We start from the raw sequence: 19,221 nt of genomic DNA on the forward strand, positions 1-19,221 counted from the left end.
GAGCTTGCCATTACTGCTTAATTAGTCTCTTGTATATCTATTTATGGAATAGGTTGTGTTAGTTCTATGCATTATTTATAAGTGCCGCACATTGCCTTGTTAATATAATTTCGGAGCTGGAGATTTTAAAATACATCAAGTATTTCAGAGAGTTTGCTGTAGTTTGCGACTTGCTAAATAAAATGTTGAACTTAAAAACAGAACAAACACACATCTCAATCCCAATAACAGCTGAATATTTCCACAGCGGTTTGTTCACCTACTCCACGTGGATCACGATGACACAACTAGGAAACGACCAGGAAGGCCCACAACCTAAACATCCACTGTGCTAATGAGAGAATACAAAAAAACGTCTAAAATCACCTTCTCATTATAGGGTTTTTCTTATGTATAAAATGTAAACGTTTCCTGCAGGCAAACTGTGTTGCTGTGCTTTCTATAGCAGCCGGGGGTATCATTATAACCATCTGTCCCAGAACAACCTCCCAAACATCTACTCCCTTCAACCGACCCAAAAGTCTCAGACACAACCCCGCCTGAGGATCCTAGTTCAGTCTTCACCGGGTTCCCTGCTTTATTTCAGAGGACACACCTGACCTGCAGTCAGTTCACTCATGTGGCAATGTGCTCCTCGGGAGAGAATAACTAAGCCAAATCAATAGGTTAGGTGAAGGTTTACTGATTGAGGTTTAATGATTTACATTTTGGTACAAATGACAATAGGTAAAACACTTTAGGCCTATATAAAACGCGGCAAAAAGACCATAAAAAAAAAACTTGCGGCATATAAAAGATAATAAAATGCACTATGCACCTTTTGGGACATGCCCCATTTCCAATTTCTGCCTGTGCTCAAACATAACTCACCCTCATAAAACATGCGTGCCACACTGAAACAAGAGTTTTGCTGCCATCAGCTTGGCCCAGAAACTAGCTCTGTTATGCAACACCACACTCCCACTAGTTTATACCAGGTAAACAGGTGTGTATGGCACAAAAAACTACATTCTCACTACTACTAGCTAACACACAGACTGATTGTAGCAGTGAGCTCAGCTTACCTTTCACCTGATCAGCACAGGATACCACATCCAGAAGCCTACGTAAGAACAGTCTGCCTTACCTTGGGAGAGAGAGAGAGAGAAGTTGAATTCTGAATCACATGCTCCTTATGAATCACAGGCAGAGTCTGCACGTCCCTCCCACAGACACACACCCTCCATATCACACAACCAACTCCTGAGCCCCACCCAGTTGTCCTGAAAGAGCAGAGACGGGAAGCATTTATGTCTCCCTGGGTAGATCAAGCTGCCCGTTTACCCTGTTAGTGATGAAAACCACAGTACAGATTAGAGGTCGACCGATTAATCCGAATGGCCGATTAATTAGGGCCGATTTCAAGTTTTCATAACAATCGGAAATCGGTATTTTTGGGGCCGATTTGCCGTTTATTTAAAAAAATAAAAAAAATTACACCTTTATTTAATCTTTATTTAACTAGGCAAGTTAGTTAAGAACACATTCTTATTTTCAATGACGGCCTAGGAACGAGGCAGAACGACAGATTTTTAACCTTGTCAGCTCAGTGGATCCAATCTTGCAACTTTACAGTTAACTAGTCCAATGCTCTAACACATGATTACATTGCACTCCACGAGGAGCCTGCCTGTTACGCGAATACAGTAAGCTAAGGTAAGTTGCTAGCTAGCATTAAACTTATCTTATAAAAAACAATCAATCAATGACTGTCATTGCTCCAATGTGTACTTAACCATAAACATCAATGCCTTTCTTAAAATCAATACACAAGTATATATTTTTAAACCTGCATATTTAGCTAAAAGAAATCCAGGTTAGCAGGCAATATTTACCAGGTGAAATTGTGTCATTTCTCTTGAATTCATTGCACGCAGAGTCAGGGTATATGCAACAGTTTGGGCCGCCTGGCTCTTTGCGAACTAATTTGCCGGAATTTTACGTAATTATGACATAACATTGAAGGTTGTGCAATGTAACAGGAATATTTAGACTCACAGATGCCACCCGTTTGATAAAATACGGAACGGAATAAACGTTTTGTTTGAGGTGATAGTTTCCAGATTAGTCAAAGGTATATGGTTTAGAGAGAAATAGTCAACGCGTTATAATTCCTGTAATAACTTGCGGCTGAACTTGAAAGGGGTTCCTTCGTTATTTTACCGTTCATGTCTTCCATAGAGAATGTCTTGATCTACTTCAAATAAGGTTTGTGTTTCGCGGAGGAGCAGACTGACAGGGGACCATGCAGACAAGCTCTGCTTTCTGCACTACAACCGAAAACTTCTTAACTGGGAATATTGAAGACCCATGAAAGCTGGTGGTTCGTTTTAACATATGTTCTCATGTTATTTGAGACTAAATTGATTTTATTTATGTATTATATTAAGTTAAAATAAAAGTGTTCATTGTTCATTCAGTATTGCTGCAATTGTCATTATTACAAAAACGTGTGTGTGTGTGTGTATGATATACAGTGGGGCAAAAAAGTATTTAGTCAGCCACCAATTGTGCAAGTTCTCCCACTTAAAAAGATGAGAGGCCTGTAATTTTCATCATAGGTAAACTTCAACTATGACAGACAAAATGAGAGAAAAAAAATCCAGAAAATCACATTGTAGGATTTTTAATGAATTTATTTGCAAAATATTGTGGAAAATAAGTATTGTCAAAAACAAAAGTTTCTCAATACTTTGTTATATACCATTTGTTGGCAATGACAGAGGTCAAACATTTTCTGTAAGTCTTCACAAGGTTTTCACACACTGTTGCTGGTATTTTGGCCCATTCCTCTATGCAGATCTCCTCTAGAGCAGTGATGTTTTGGGGCTGTTGCTGGGCAACACGGACTTTCAACTCCCTCCAAAGATTTTCTATTGGGTTGAGATCTGGAGACTGGCTAGGCCACTCCAGGACCTTGAAATGCTTCTTACAAAGCCACTCCTTCGTTGCCCGGGCGGTGTGTTTGGGATCATTGTCATGCTGAAAGACCCAGCTACGTTTCATCTTCAATGCCCTTGCTGATGGAAGGAGGTTTTCACTCAAAATCTCACGATACATGGCCCCATTCATTCTTTCCTTTACACGGATCAGTCGTCCTGGTCCCTTTGCAGAAAAACAGCCCCAAAGCATGATGTTTCCACCCCCATGCTTCACAGTAGGTATGGTGTTCTTTGGATGCAACTCAGCATTCTTTGTCCTCCAAACACGACGAGTTGAGTTTTTACCAAAAATTTATATTTTGGTTTCATCTGACCATATGACATTCTCCCAATCTTCTTCCGGATCATCCAAATGCTCTCTAGCAAACTTCAGACGGGCCTGGACATGTACTGGCTTAAGCAGGGGGACACGTCTGGCACTGCAGGATTTGTGTCCCTGGCGGCGTAGTGTGTTATTGATGGTAGGCTTTGTTACTTTGGTCCCAGCTCTCTGCAGGTCATTCACTAGGTCCCCCCGTGTGGTTCTGGGATTTTTGCTCACCGTTCTTGTGATCATTTTGTCCCCACGGGGTGAGATCTTGCGTGGAGCCCCAGATCGAGGGAGATTATCAGTGGTCTTGTAAGTCTTCCATTTCCTAATAATTGCTCCCACAGTTGATTTCTTCAAACCAAGCTGCTTACCTATTGCAGATTCAGTCTTCCCAGCCTGGTGCAGGTCTACAATTTTGTTTCTGGTGTCCTTTGACAGCTCTTTGGTCTTGGCCATAGTGGAGTTTGGAGTGTGACTGTTTGAGGTTGTGGACAGGTGTCTTTTATACCGATAACAAGTTCAAACAGGTGCCATTAATACAGGTAACGAGTGGAGGACAGAGGAGCCTCTTAAAGAAGAAGTTACAGGTCTGTGAGAGCCAGAAATCTTGCTTGTTTGTAGGTGACCAAATACTTATTTTCCACCATAATTTGCAAATAAATTCATTAAAAATCCTACAATGTGATTTTCTGGATTTTTTTGCTCATTTTGTCTGTCATATTGGAAGTGTACCTATGATGAAAATTACAGGCCTCTCATCTTTTTAAGTGGGAGAACTTGCACAATTGGGGCAAAAAAGTATTTAGTCAGCCACCACTGTATATATATATATATATATATTATTATTTTTATTATTATTATTTATTTATTTATTTATTTATTTATTGGCCGATTAATCGGTATCGGCTTTTTTTGTCCTCCAATAATTGGTATCGGTATCGGCTTTTTTTGTCCTCCAATAATTGGTATCGGTATCGGCTTTTTTTGTCCTCCAATAATTGGTATCGGTATCAGCGTTGAAAAATCATAATCGGTCGACCTCTAGTACAGATACAGCAAGTCTGATTTAACTGGTCCAAATGCCTCAGCAGCCTTTTATTCTGAATGAAGAAACCTTGAAATAGTCCACTGAAATAGGCTAGTCCATGTTTTGGCAGGAATACTTCAGGGGTTACCCAGTCAATAATTGTAAAGTGTTGGTCCCATGTTTCATGAGCTGAAATAAAAGGATTCTATAAAATGTTGCATACTGATCAATATTTCTGTCTATAATAAAGCATTGGGTATTGAGTAGAATGATACCCCATTTCATTGATCCCCAATCCTTAGGTAAAGCTGTACAATGCAATATGAATGTCAGTACACACAATAGGCTGACTGGGGAGGTGATTTCACACAGTCACAGTCCTGCGATAAGAGCTACAACGCCAATATTTGGGTTAACTCTTCACAGTTGTGTTCTGTGGCAAAAACATTTAACATGTGCCTTTTACTGAGGAGTGGCTTCCGTCTGGCCACTCCACCATAAAGGCCTAATTGGTGGAGTGCTGCAGAGACAGTTGTCCTTATATGTAAGGTTCTCCCATCTCCACAGAGGAACTCTGGAGCTCTGTCAGAGTGACCATCAGGTTTTTGGACACCTCCCTTACCAAGGCCCTTCTCCCCCGATTGTTCAGTTTGGCCAAGCGGCCAGCTCTAGGGAGTTCCAAACTTCTTCAATTTAAGAATGATGGAGGCCACTGCGTTCTTGTGGACGTTGAATGTTGCAGACATGTTTTGGTACACTTCCCCAAATCTGTGCCTCGACACAATTCTGTCTCGGAGCTCTACAGATAATTCCTTTGACCTCATGGCTTGGTTTTTGCTCTGACATGCACTGTCAACTGTGGGACCTTATATAGACAGGTGTGTGCCTTTCCAAATCATGTTCAATCAATTGAATTTTGAATTTACCACAGGTGGACTCCAATCAAGTTGTAGAAACTTCAAGGATGATAAATGGAAACAGGATGCACCTGAGCTCAATTTCGAGTCTCATTGCAGAGTCCCTGAATAATTATGTAAATAAGGCATTAGTTTCATTTTTAATACATTAACAAACATTTCTAAACCTCTTTTTTCTTTGTCATTACGGGGTATTGTCTGTAGTTTGCTGAGTGTTCATTTTATTTTTCTATTCTCTTATGAAAACAAGTCTGACGCTGCGTAATGGGCAGGTCTGTCTCACTGTCTGGAGGTTCTGGCTGCTATGATCGGATAGAGCATACAGCTGATAGAGCACAATCAGCCCGGCTGCTTCTCAAGTGTTAGCACTGGGCAAGTGGGCATGACTGTAATCCATACCCAACCTACCAGTAAGTCATGACAAACTCTTGTACAAAACTCAATTTTGGACAATATTAACTTCATGAACAAAGTTTTATCAGATTCACACTGTAGTCAGAGTGACACTATATTATAGTTTTCGGTCTCTTATCGATGCCACATTGGTCCTTTTTAAAACCAGTGAAGTTGGTTCTAAAAAGGGAGTTGACCTTTTAATCAGTAGTTTTGAAAAGGCTTATAATTTTGAAAAGGATTATAAACAAACATTGACCTTGTGGTATTTCACTGATGAAGGACAAGTTATTTTAATGAAGAGGGCCTGAAGCACTCCACCAATCAGCCCTTTATGGTAGAGTAGCCAGACGGAAGCCACTCCTCAGGAAAAGGCACATGACAGCCCGCTTGGAGTTTGCCAAAAGGCACCTAAAAGACTCTCAGACCATGATAAACAAGATTCTCTGGTCTGATGAAACCAAGATTGAACTCTTTGGCTTGAACGCCAAGCGTAACTTGGCACCATCCCTACGGTGAAGCATGGTGGTGGCGGCATCATGCTGTGGGGAAAAATGAGCAGAGCAAAGTACAGAGAGATCCTTGATAGGATCAGAGAGAAAAGTAGAGAGAAAAAAAAAACATGGATTACAGGTATCATCCACACTGTGCTGAAGGCTAGAGCTTCCGCTTTCAAGGTGCGGGACACTAACCCAGACGCTTGTAAGAAATCCCACTGTGGCCTCCCTAGTGGCGCAATGGTCTAAGGCACTGCATCCCAGTGCTAGCTGTGCCACTAAAGATTCTGGGTATGAGTCCAGGCTCGGTCGCAGCCGGCCGCAACCGAGAGACCCATGGGGCGGCGTACAATTGGCCCAGCGTCGTCTGGGTTAGGGGAGGGTTTGGCCGGCAGGGATGTTCTTACCCCATCGCGCACTAGCGACTCCTGTGGCGGGCCGGGCACATTGCACGCTGACACGGTCGCCAGGTGTACGGTGTTTCCTCCGACACATTGGTGCTGCTGGCTTCCGGGTTAGACAGACATGTCAAGAAGCAGTGCGGCTTGGTTGGGTTGTGTTTCGGAGGATGCACGGCCCTCGACCTTCGCCACTCCCGAGTCCGTACGGGAGTTGCAGCGATGAGACAAGACTAACTACCAATTGGATGCCATGAAATTGGGGAAAATACACACACAAATAGAAATCCCACTATGACCTCCGAGCCATCAGACAGGCAAAGCGTCAATACAGGACGAGGTTTGAATCCTACTACGCCTGCTTGGATGCTCGTCAGATGTGGCAGGGCTTGTAAACTATTCCAGACTACAAAGGGAAATCCAGCTGCGAACTAAACAGTGACTTGAGCCTAGCAACACTGAACCATGAGTGAGAGCACAAGCTGTTCGGGACGACTGGCTACAGAGTGAGATCACACAATGTGAGTAAGACCTTAAAACAGGTAAACAGTCACAAGGCCCCGGATTCAGACGGATTACCAGGACCTATACTCAGAGCATGCACTGACCAGCTGGAAAGTGTTTTCCATGGCATTTAAAACCTCTCCCTGACCCAGAACATACAAGGTAACCGGTCTAAATGACTATCGCCCCGTAGCGCTCACATGTGTAGCTATGAAGCGCTTTTAAAGGCTGGTCATGGCTCACAACACCATCATCCCAGAACTGTGGACCCACTCCAAATCGCATAACACCCCAACAGATCCACAGACGACGCAATCTCTATTGCACTCCACACTTCCCTTTCATCGACTACAGCTCAGCAATCAACACAATAGTACCCTCCAAGCTCATCACTAAGCTCAGGATCCTGAGACTTAACAACTCCCTCTTCAACTGGATACTGGACTTTGACACGCCGCCTCTAGGTGGTGAGGGTAGGCAACAACACATCTGCCCTGCAACACGGGGGCCTGTTAGTCCCCTCCTGTACTCCCTGTTCACACACACGACTGAGTGACCGCGCATGACTCCAACACCATCATTAAGTTTGCTGACAACGGTGGTAGGCCTGCTCAGCGTCTCTCTCACACACACATATAGAGAGAGAAAGACTACTAAATAATTAACCAAACAGCTACCCGGACTGAGCTGTTGCAGTGACCATATTACCGCCGGTCACGAGTCATGAAGGCAGTCATATTTCATGTGACCGTTTAGTCACGGTAATTAGGCTTCTCCAGGCTCTGATGCTGCTGATGGTCATTAGCAGCCGACTTGCTTATATTTACAACAGGGGTGTAGCCTACCTGGCTGGAATGAAACTGAACCAAGGGAAAAAGCATCCTCCATTAGCTATTTAAGTGCAGAGATTACATGCATCTTATTCCCTCAGCCCGTTTCTAGACCGGTGCATGATAAATGGATCCCTTCTAAATCAAAACAAACTTCACACATATATTATTTAGCATATGTGAAGACAATATTAACACAAGAATAGTGTGATGGGTGAAAATATTAGCCCCATCACTTGTAAATTATACATTATCACTTGTGAATGGTGCCCGGCATAAGGCAAGAACCAATGCCTTTTTCAAAATCAGTCGCACACCTCACTAAAGTGGCCAAATAACTTCTTAAAATGAAGCACATTAGGCTTCACACCCCTTGTAAAAGCAGATTAACTGGCATACATACCGCAGCGCGTGAGTTTTAAGTTTGGGGAAAGATCCTTTACCATAAAAATGCACCTTTATAATAAAAGCATGACATGTATAATCACATTTGCGATCACTTTTGATATTGGTGTATTCACACTAATGGAAAGTTTGCACTTATAGCCTACTGCGAATTGTTGCGCTTATAATGTGAAGGTGGCCTCATACTTCATACACGTTTGAAGCTAAACGTTCTGATCTGTTGCGTCAGCCTCATCGCGCAAAGAAAAGTTGTAAGTTGTTGTATTAACTGTCCCAGACTATACTCATAATAAAAAAAAATTTGCACAGAATAGGTCAACTTTTGTACTATTGGGGATAGTAGATTGACATAGGCTAGTGCTTTTGCTGTTCGTTAGGCCTACTCATCTCGTTGGCTGACGAAAAGTAAAATGTGGACAGTTCTTCCAATAACTTAAATATGCACCTCGGAATTGGATCATTTTCCTCACGTGTTGCCAAAACTCAACAGCGCGGGCCACGAGGCAAAATACGTGCTTTGATTTAAACTAAACACAGGTACGCTACAGTTTGTTAAGACCATCTGCCCAAATTCGCTCTGTGTACATAATTCAAAATGCTGTATAAATGTAAGAACATCTAAATGCATATTCCCGTGAAACTGACTGAGATCAAATAGTCGGCATGCAGATGCTGCATGGACGTTTCACCACTGACGGTAAGTCATTTGAAGGGAGGGCGACCAAACATTTGTACGTTAGAGATAAAGAAACACATTCACAAAAAGTGATTTGGATATTCAGCTCTGAGGAAAAGGGATGGGGGGGGGGGGGGGGTTACCTTGGGATACGCAGCCTCTGCCCTTTATTTAACTAAGGTAAGAGAACATATGTGAGCGAGCAAACACACCGTTTGACTGAGTTCCTAATAGACCTCCTCTCACCTCACATGCAGTGGTTATGAAGAGATCGCTGCTAGGTAACCACACACTGACTGCTGCAGTGAGCGCTCAAGGCAAGTTGTGAACATGCGCTCATTGGTTTTGTGGCCACCAGTCTATGACTATCTTAGCTCTCTATATAAAGAGATGAATGAAGAGAGCACGTGACAGGCACTAATACCCAGACCCTCTTCTAACCCATACATTAGCGGTCGCGGCTCGCTCATCTCCTATACTTCCGCCCTCTTAACTTTATTGAGAGTTCCAATGCGGTTCCTGAGTCGTTTTGGCAAGGCCTCCTTCACATTTGTATTTGACCCCCCCCCCACCTTAACATAAACCCAATCGCAAAATCACAGTTTGCCGCATAATGTCACAGCCAGGTTTGCAAAATACTTTAAAAACATAGAGGGAGGCTTTCCAATCAGGCCCGGCGTACTTATGCTATAGGCATACAAGGGCTACAGATTTCCCGGAGGTCATAAAAATCAAGGATTCCCGATTCATCAGGAAAAAGCACAGCTTAAGCGTGGAGGAAACAGAGTAGAGAAAAGGACGGAGCTCTAACTCAACTAAACGCGTACCCCTCTAATTCAAGTTTCCATGCAATTCCAAACACTGCTGAAGCCCAAGCACGCAGCTGCAATGCAGTGCAGCTCTATTCTGCCCAGGGAAAAAGTAGGCCACAGCATCTACCAGTGCTGAGCTGGAGTTGAGACACAAATACACACCAAGCATAGGAAATGGGCTTCTAATTCAATGATACTTCTACGTCTTTGCATAGGCTACAACGAGGTGTCGGAAAAAGGCTTTTGAAACGTTTACTAAACTACTGAGCAATTAAAACCAAGAGAAAAAAAATGTTTGCCCACAATAGCCACAGACTGGGTTGAAAGTGAATCCCACTAATACCTGATTAGCCAGGTGCAACGAACAAGCTGAACATAGTTTGATAAGAAATGAACCCCACTTTATTAAGACAAGCTGTAATAAATGTATTAGGCCTAGATAAATTGGAATACATCTGTAAAAGTAGGCCTACAGATGTTTTACATTCACAAACTGTAGGGAAATTGAGTAGAATTAGTAGAATTAGCATGGTAAACTAGTAAATAGCCTACTTTATCTCAGTTGTATGGAATGCATTGTTTCCGATAGGTATTTTTTGGTAAAACGACTGAGGTTACTTCTGGTGAATACATTTTTTTTAAAGGACATCCTACTCCAAAATACACTACCAGTAAAAAGTTTTAGAATAAATACTCATTCAAGGTTCTTTATTTTTACTATTTTCTAAATTCTAGAATAATAGTGAAGACATCAAAACAAAGAAATAACACATATGGAATGTGAAAAAGTGTTAAACAAATCAAAATATATTTTAGCTTGTTCAAAGTAGCCACCCGTTGCCTTGATGACAGCTTTGCACACTAGGCACTCTCTCAACCAGCTTCACCTGGAATGCTTATCCAACAGTCTTGAAGGAGTTCACACATATGCTGAGCACTTGTTTGCTGCTTTTCCTCCACTCTGTGGTCCAACTCATCACAAACCATCTCAACTTGGTTGAGGTCGGGTGATTGTGGAGGCCAGGTCATCTGATGCAGCACTCCATCACTCTCGATTTTGGTCAAATAGCCCTTAAACTGCTTGGAGGTGTGTTGGGTCAACGTCCTGTTGAAAAACAAATGATAGTCCCACTAAACGCAAACCAGATGGGATGGTGTATCGCTGCAGAATTCTGTGGTAGCCATGCTGGTTAAGTGTGCCTTGAACTCTAAATTAAACACAGACAGTGTCACCAGCAAAGCACCCCCACACCATAACAACACCTCCTCCATGATTTAAGGTGGGAAATACACATGCGGAGATCATCCGTTCACCCACACCGCGTCTCACAAAGACATCTCCAATTTGGACTCCAGACCAAAGGACACATTTCCACCAGTCTAATGTCCATTGATGTGTTTCATGGCGCAAGCATGTCTCTTCTTCTTATTGGTGTCTTTTAGTAGTGGTTTCTTTGCTGCACTTCAACCATGAAGGCCTGATTCACGCAGTCTCCTCTGAACAGTTGATTTTGAGATGTGTCTGTTCCTTGAACTGTGAAGCATTTATTTGGGCAGCAATTTCTGAGGCTGGTAACTCTAATGAACTTATCCTCTGCAGCAGAGGTAACTCTGGGTCTTCCTTTCCAGTGGCGGTCCTCATGAGAGCCAGTTTCATCCTAGTGCTTGATGGTTTTTGCGGCTGCACTTGAAGAAACTTTCAAAGTTCTTTAAATGTTACAGGACCTTTAAGTGATGATAAACTGTAATTTCTCTTTACTTATTTGAGCTGTTCTTGCCATAATATGGACTTGGTCTTTTACCAAATAGGGCTATTTTCTGTATACCACCCCTACCCTTGTCACAACACAACTGATTGGCTCAAATGAATTAAGAAGGAAAGAAATTCCACTATTTAACTTTTAACAAGGCACACCTGTTAATTGAAATGCAATCTTAAAAATGTACAATATATTTTTGATTTAACACTATTCAAGATTTTTCAAAGTAGCTACCATTTGCCTTGACCGTTTTGCACACTCTTGGAATTCTCTCAACCAGCCTCACCTGCTTTTCCAACAATCTTGAATGACTTCCTGCATATGCTGAGCACTTGCTGGCTGCTTAACCAACTTTTGACTGGTACTGTACATTACATTTGTCATTTAGCAGATGCTTTTATGCAGAGTGAATTACAGGAGCAAAAAGGGTTAAGTGCCTTGCTCAAGGGTACAGCTAGTCTGTTCACCTAGTCTGCTCGGGGATTCGAACAAGCGACCTCTCAGTTACTTGCCCAATGCTCTTAACCACTATGCTACCTGTATCGCTTCAAATGAAAAAAGTATTACATTAACAGGTTCTGTATTTCAGGAAGTCATTTTGGAAGTTCCCCAAATCCACTGTTTAATGATTGAACCAATTTAACCATTTATTTTTGCCATAGACTCCCATGCATTTGAAATGATGGTTTGTCTTGGCGATAGACTCAGGCTTGGTTAGCAACAGTTGCCATCCTCCAGAAAGCTGTAGTTGGTTAGTCAGCAAGTCAATCAAATGCCCACAATTCTAGGGCGGGACATGACAATTGACATCAACTGTGCGTGTGATCTTTTGCCCATACTGATGATTTGAGCCTGCATCTATGATTTAAGAGATCACCTTGTGGTATTACAGTGGTCATTGGTTCAATTGGTCCATCATGGTGAACTGTGTCTGCAGTTCAGATCAAAAATAATAGAAAATATTAGATCGTTGACATAACGTGTAAGTATGTTCACATCCTCCACCCGTCTAGAATGGCTGTAGTCAGGTGATTGGGGCCTTCCCAGTGGACCAGTCACATGCTGAAACCAGAGGTCTCCCTAATACGAGCCAAAGTGCAAGCAGGTGTCACAAGTTCCCCTTTAGGTAATCTGACCCACCACTGACTGGCACTTTCCGCTGTTCCTGTTTTGTGTGACACCTCTGATACCCACACACCCTCTCTACAAAAGGTTGCACGTGAGACCAAAACGTCGGTACTTTTTCGAGACTACAACATGAAAAAGGGTTCAGCACTAGAATTGTTACTTTTGGTTTGTCTATCAAATGTGTCTCACGTTTGGAAATGAACTAAATGTATTGAACTTAAACTTGGGCAAATTAATGGTCCATCATAAGACATGAACAGAATGCATCAGTGATTCCCTGCAACTTTCTGAAAAGGCAATGGCATGGGAAAGCCACCGTCTGAGTGTGTCCACCATTAGCGATGCTAATTATAACCGTCTTCGGATGAACGGAAAGGCTTTTCCAAAAACTGTCTCAATTAAAAAGTTAACTACAAAGTAGCCTATGCCTACCGCACCTTCAGAAATCATGAGCGTTTGCATCAATCCAGTGGACATTGGCTTTTAAAAAAGTCCATCACATCTACAGTTGAAGTCGGAAGTTTACATACACCTTAGTCAAATACATTTAAACTCCGTTTTTTACAATTCCTGACATTTAATCCTAATAAAAAATCCCTGTTTTAGGTCAGATAGGATCAACAGTTTATTTTAAAAATGTGAAATGTCAGAATAATAGTAGAGGGAAGGATTTATTTCAGATTTTATTTATTTCATCACATTCCCAGTGGGTCAGAAGTTTACATGCTCTGAATTAGTATTTGGTAGCATTGCCTTTAAATTGTTTAGCTTGGGTCAAACGTCGTTTCGGGTAGCCTTCCACAAGCTTCCCACAATAAGTTGGGTGAATTTTGGCCCCGTTCCTCCTGACAGAGATGGTGTAACTGAGTCAGGTTTGTAGGCTTCCTTGCTCACACACACTTTTTCAGTTCTGACCACAAATTTTCTATGGGATTGAGGTCAGGGCTTTGTGATGGCCACTCCAATACCTTGACTTTGTTGTCCTTAAGCCATTTTGCCCCAACTTTGGAAGTATGCTTGGGGTCATTGTCCATTTGAAAGACCCATTTGCGACGAAGCTTTAACTTCCTGACTGATGTCTTGAGATGTTGCTTCAATATATCCACATAATTTTCCTGCCTCATGATGCCATCGATTTTGTGAAGCGCACCAGTCCCTCCTGCAGCAAAGCACCCCCACAACATGATGCTGCCACCCCCGTGCTTCACGGTTGGGATGGTGTTCTTGGGCTTGCAAGCATCCCCCTTTTAATGACTCCAGCCTAAGTATATGTAAACGTCCGACTTCAACTGTACGCTACAGAAACACTGCGTCTGCCCTTGAATTAAACAGCTACACTCAAATACACATTTCTTAGATTTTTCTCAGACCTCCAAAGTGGTTCCTTGATGTGGTTTGAGCATTGCTCTGGATTTAGAATGTTTTTCTATTTCGTAAAAATTGCGATAATTTATTAAAAACAACATCCCAGTCTGTCTCGTCGCTTTCTTTTTCTGCCCTGTTATTGTTTTGGTACCAAGTGTCACTAGACTAAACCTGGTATCGATGTCCAAATGCTGGTATTGTGAGACAACACTACTCTGTACTATTCAGAAAAGAATACAAATAGGATATCTTCAGATTGCTCAATGTGGAAAAACAGTGGACAAACCATGACAGAATTGGCCTAAAACCGCAACTCTTTCATAATCGCATTTCATAATATTCCATGACACTTCCCACCAATGCTCAAAATCTGTAAAATGGTGAAAGTGTGTCAAATGACGACAACGACCCATTTCTCTCCACATATAGCCGCTCAAACACAAACTGGCTAAACCGCGAAACCAAGAGATTAGTACAGCATACAACATGGTGCCAAGAGAGAGAACAGGGAACGCATGGTCTGGAGAAATGACATGGTCACTAAAAGGACAGGGCTACATGCACTGGACGAGGTGCTCGAATAGAGCCAAATATTGCAGTGAACCAGGTACTGGCATTTCAGCTAAACATTCTCACATGATTTAAATGAATGAATATTTATCTAACCTATTGTAAAAACAAAATGTGTCTATCTTTGTAAAGTTGAAAGCCATTGAGGGTTAAATCCAGCTGAAATGCCAAGCTTCTGAGGGTTGAGTGAAAAGGTCAGGAGATATCGATTTCAGAAACACCACAGGGAGAAAGCTATTCTCCTCCAACCCTTTCATCTCCTCATATAAAAAGCACCACAATACAAGTCATAATACCCATAAAACCTAGCAGTCTAACTGGGAAATGGTTCCAATCATTTTACACTATTCATTTTTCACCTTAACTGATTTTAGAAACACTTGTTTCGTGTACACTCACCCTGGCGTGCCATTTTGATTACCGTGTAACTCTCTCGAGGACAAGGTCAATTATCAATATATTCGCCTGTATTTACCCACAAAATACTGATGAAACGAGGCCAAGGTAAGCGTCTCTGGATTAACTAATGTTAGCAAAATGTAGTAATTAACAAATTGGCTACATTTATTTAAAATGGACAATTCTGTGAACTGTCTTGGGCAAGTTTTAAAATTGACACTATACCTGTTAGCAAAGGTGCCAGCTAGAGATGACGTGCAGGTGCTTGCAGGGATTTGTAGTTTTGCATGTCTACTTTGATGCTAAATAGAATTTTCAAAATCAGATTAAATAATCTATATCCATAGCTGGATTTCTTATAAGCTTCCGGGTGAGAGTCCCGATCCATGAATGCGGCAGCTCTAGCCTTTAGCTCAGTGAGGGTGTTGCCTGTAATTCACGGCTTCTGGTTGGGATATGTACGTACGGTCACTGCGTCATCGATGCACTTATTAATGAAGCCGGTGACTGATGTGGTAAAGTCCTCAATGTCATGGGATGAATCCCGGAACATATTCCAGTCTGTGATAGCAAAACAGCCATGTAGCTTAGCATCTGCTTCATAGGACCATTTCTGTTTTGAGCAGGTCACTGGTACTTCCTGTTTGAGATTTAGCTTGTAAGCAAATCAGGAGGATATAGTTATGGTCAGATTTGCGAGGGAGAGCTTTGTATGCGTTCTACGGGAGAACCAACGAGAGCATACTGTGGGGCTGCATCATAGCCTGGTACGGCAACTACACCCCCGCGGACCGCAAGGCTCTTCAAAGGGAGATGAATGCATCCGAACACCCCATTGGGTGAACATTGCCTGCCTTACAGGACATCTACAACACCAAGTGTCGCAGGAAGGACAAGAAGATCATCAGGGACCGCCTGCCACCCAAGCCATGCCCTGTTCTCCCCGCTTCAAATCACTCAGACTCGGGCAGTACAGGAGCATCATGGCAAAAACTGAGACTGGCCAGCAGCTTCTACCCGCAGACCACTAGGCTGCTGAATAGCCACCACTAATCAAATCAAAGTGTATTTGTCACAATACAACAGGTGAAGACCTTACAGTTAAATGCTAACTAACAAGCCCTTATTAACACATTTTTCTTAACTGCATTGTTGGTTAAGAAAGAATTTACTCAAACTGCAGTAAAAAAAATCTAGAAAAAATTTAAATAACTAATAATAAAGAGCAACAATAAAATAACAGTAGCGAGGCTATATACATGGGGTACCAGTACAGGGTCAATGTGCGGGGGCACCGGTTAGTCAAGGTAATTTAGGTAATATGTAGATGTAAGTAGAGGCACGGGGGGACCAGGATGAATATGTATGAACTTTCCAATTTGTAAGACGCTCTGGATAAGAGCGTCTGCTAAATGACTTAAATGTAATGTAAATGTAGGTCAAGTGACTATGCATGGATAATAAACAGAGGCAGGAAGAGAGGCCCCAGTGATGTACTAGGAAGTACACCCCAGTCTGAGGTCCTGATCACTCTGGAGCAGGTTTTCATCAAGGATCTCTCTACTTTGCTCTATTCATCTTTCCTTCGATCTTGACTAGTATCCCAGTCCCTGCCGCTGAAAAACATCCCCACAGCATGACGCTGCCACCACGTTTCACAATAGGGATGGTGCCAGGTTTCCTCCAGATGTGATGCTTGGCATTCAGGCAAAAGAGTTCAAACCTAGTTTCATCAGACCAGAGAATCTTGTTTCTCATAGTCTGAGAGGCTTTAGGTGCCTTTTGGCAAACTCCAAGCGGGCTGTCATGTGCCTTTTACTGAGGAGTGACTTTTACTTCCATCTGACCACTCTACCATAAAGGCCTAATTGGTGGAATGCTGCAGAGATGGTTGTCCTTCTGGAAGGTTCTCTCATCTCCACAGAGGAACTCTATAGCTCTGTCAGAGTAACCATCGGGTTCTTAGTCACCTCCCTGACTAAGGCCCATCTCAGTTTGGCCAGGGGGACAGCTCTAGGAAGAGTCTCGGTGGTTCCAAACTTCTTCCATTTAAGAACAATGGAGGCAACTGTGTTCTTGGGAGACCTTCAATGCTGGAGGACTGTTTTGGTACCCTTCCCCAGATCTGTGACCCGACACAATCCTGTCTCGGAGCTCTACGGACAATTCCTTTGACCTCATGGCTTGGTTTTTGCTCTGACGTGCACTGTCAACTGTGGGACCTTATATAAACAGGTGTGTGCCTTTCCAAATTATGTCCAATCAATTTTAATTTACCACAGGTGGACTCCAATCAAGTTGTAGAAACATCTCAAGGATGATCAATGGAAACAGGACGCACCTGAGCTCAATTTCGAGTCCCAAAGCAAAGGGTCTGAATACTTATGTAAATAAGGTACGTTTCTAATTTGTAATAAATGTGCAAAAATGTCCACTAATCTGTTTTCACTTTGTCATTATTGGGTATTGTGTGTAAATTGATGAGGAATGTATTTTTTATATCCGTTTTAGAATAAGGGTCTAACGTAACAAAATGTGATAAATAGTCAAGGGGTCTGAATACTTCCATAGGATTGAATTCTACAGTACTTAAATAATGTTTCAAGGACAAAATTACATGTATTTAATTACATGCATTTTTTGTTGTCGTGGGGACAGTAACATTAGTTCTCTCATTATAAATGACACAACCCCTGTAGCCAGCTACCATTTATTTTGACTTGAATCCCCATGTAGCTAATTTAGTTAGCTAGTTAATATCTTCAATATACAGTTAGCTGCAAACATAACGGAAACGCCTGAGGAAATAAGGGGGGGAAAGTATATTTTAAAACAGGTGTGGATCCTACGTTTATTAAGCAATTAACCAATCCATCATGCTTTGTAATTTTGTCATGTATAAAAATGCTGGGCATGCCATATTTTGGCTACCATAGTTCTGTCCCCATAGGATGACAATGCCCCCGTCCACAGGTCACTCACTGACTGGTTTGATGAGCATGAACGACGTTAACCATTTGCCATGGCCGTCTCGGTCACCTGATCTCAACCCAATTGAACACTTGTGAAGATTCTGGAACAAGAGCTGAGACAGCGTTTTCTTAACACAATCACAACAACAAATCACCAATAATTAAGGAATGTATCGGATACCTCCAATGGAGATTCAGACACTTGTATAATCTATTCCAAGGTGCCTTGAAGCTGTTCTGGCCCAACTCCCTATTAAAACACTTTTATGTTGGTGTTTCCTTTATTTTGGCAGCTACCTGTAAATCTGGTGTTAACAATGTTAGCTAGCTACGTTAGATGTTAGCTAGTTTAACGTTAACTACCTAGCTAACGTTACATGTTGAAACTATTTCAGCACCCTTTGAAGTGCCGTGGACCTTAAAGATATATAGCTACTCCCTTATAAATGTGGCGTAACCTTAGCTTGATAAGCTAGCAAATGTAACAGCTAGCTACTGGGAGAAAAACGACATGTGCTGCAAATGTTGATTTTTCTGAAAAGAACAGCTACAAACATCGTAAACAAACGAGCCATACCTGTTACACCACCGATCACGCAATTCGAGTTCTCACACTTGGCATTCAAAGTCGGATACCGGTACACCAGCACGACATTTTCCTGTATGTTGATATGACTGCAATGGCAGAGAGAGGTGGTTGATGGGTTAGTTCAGTTCACTTCAACGTTTGCTTCGTTACGTGACGGTTTGTACTAAACGACAAGTTTCCCAAAAAGGTGCGCATCGTTCTTCAACAACCTTTGAGGTATATTACTTAGCTCCGGTTTGGTGGCTGTGGCCTGATCATCAATATGGGTGTGACCGGTTCAGTTCGATTTCATTTTTGCTACGTTGTGGAACGATGTGCCGAACTACACGTTTCTCCAAAACGTTCTTATTGTATGTTCTTGAACATACTGTTATTTTATTATTTACTTAACTAAGCCAGTCAGTTAAGAACAATACCGTTTCCGTTGAGTTAAAAGTCGCACACTGTTTTGTCGTCCTGAACGCAACCCTGTTCAGTTCAACGTTTGCTACGTTGCGTGACGGCATGCATTGAACGATACGTCACCTTTATGGAGGACCAAACCTGCCATTATTTGAAATAAATAAGTACACACATAAATAGATTAATTCATAAATATATCCATGCATTATTCAATAAATGAGCAAGGAAATACAAGAATACTGACTAAAATTGATAAATGTTCTCTAAATATCTGTATGTATATCGT

General features: G+C 42.0%; 1 protein-coding gene across 2 annotated transcripts in view; it reads right to left on the reverse strand.

The window, feature by feature from the left end:
- The window catches only part of osbpl5 (oxysterol binding protein-like 5), a 114,691-nt gene extending 95,709 nt beyond the window's left edge, over positions 1-18,982 (reverse strand). The window contains exons 1-2 of one of the 2 annotated variants that reach the window (XM_055934945.1): positions 18,522-18,982; positions 1,065-1,126 (exon numbers count right to left, since the gene is read on the reverse strand). The gene's annotated coding sequence lies outside the window, so the exon portion shown is untranslated. The remainder of the gene's footprint in view (positions 1-1,064; positions 1,127-18,521) is intronic. The other variant, XM_055934946.1, reaches the window with a different exon arrangement.
- Between the last annotated feature and the right edge of the window lie 239 nt (positions 18,983-19,221).

The sequence above is a fragment of the Salvelinus fontinalis genome, chromosome 9 (assembly GCF_029448725.1).
Source record: "Salvelinus fontinalis isolate EN_2023a chromosome 9, ASM2944872v1, whole genome shotgun sequence".
NCBI lineage: Eukaryota > Metazoa > Chordata > Actinopteri > Salmoniformes > Salmonidae > Salvelinus > Salvelinus fontinalis.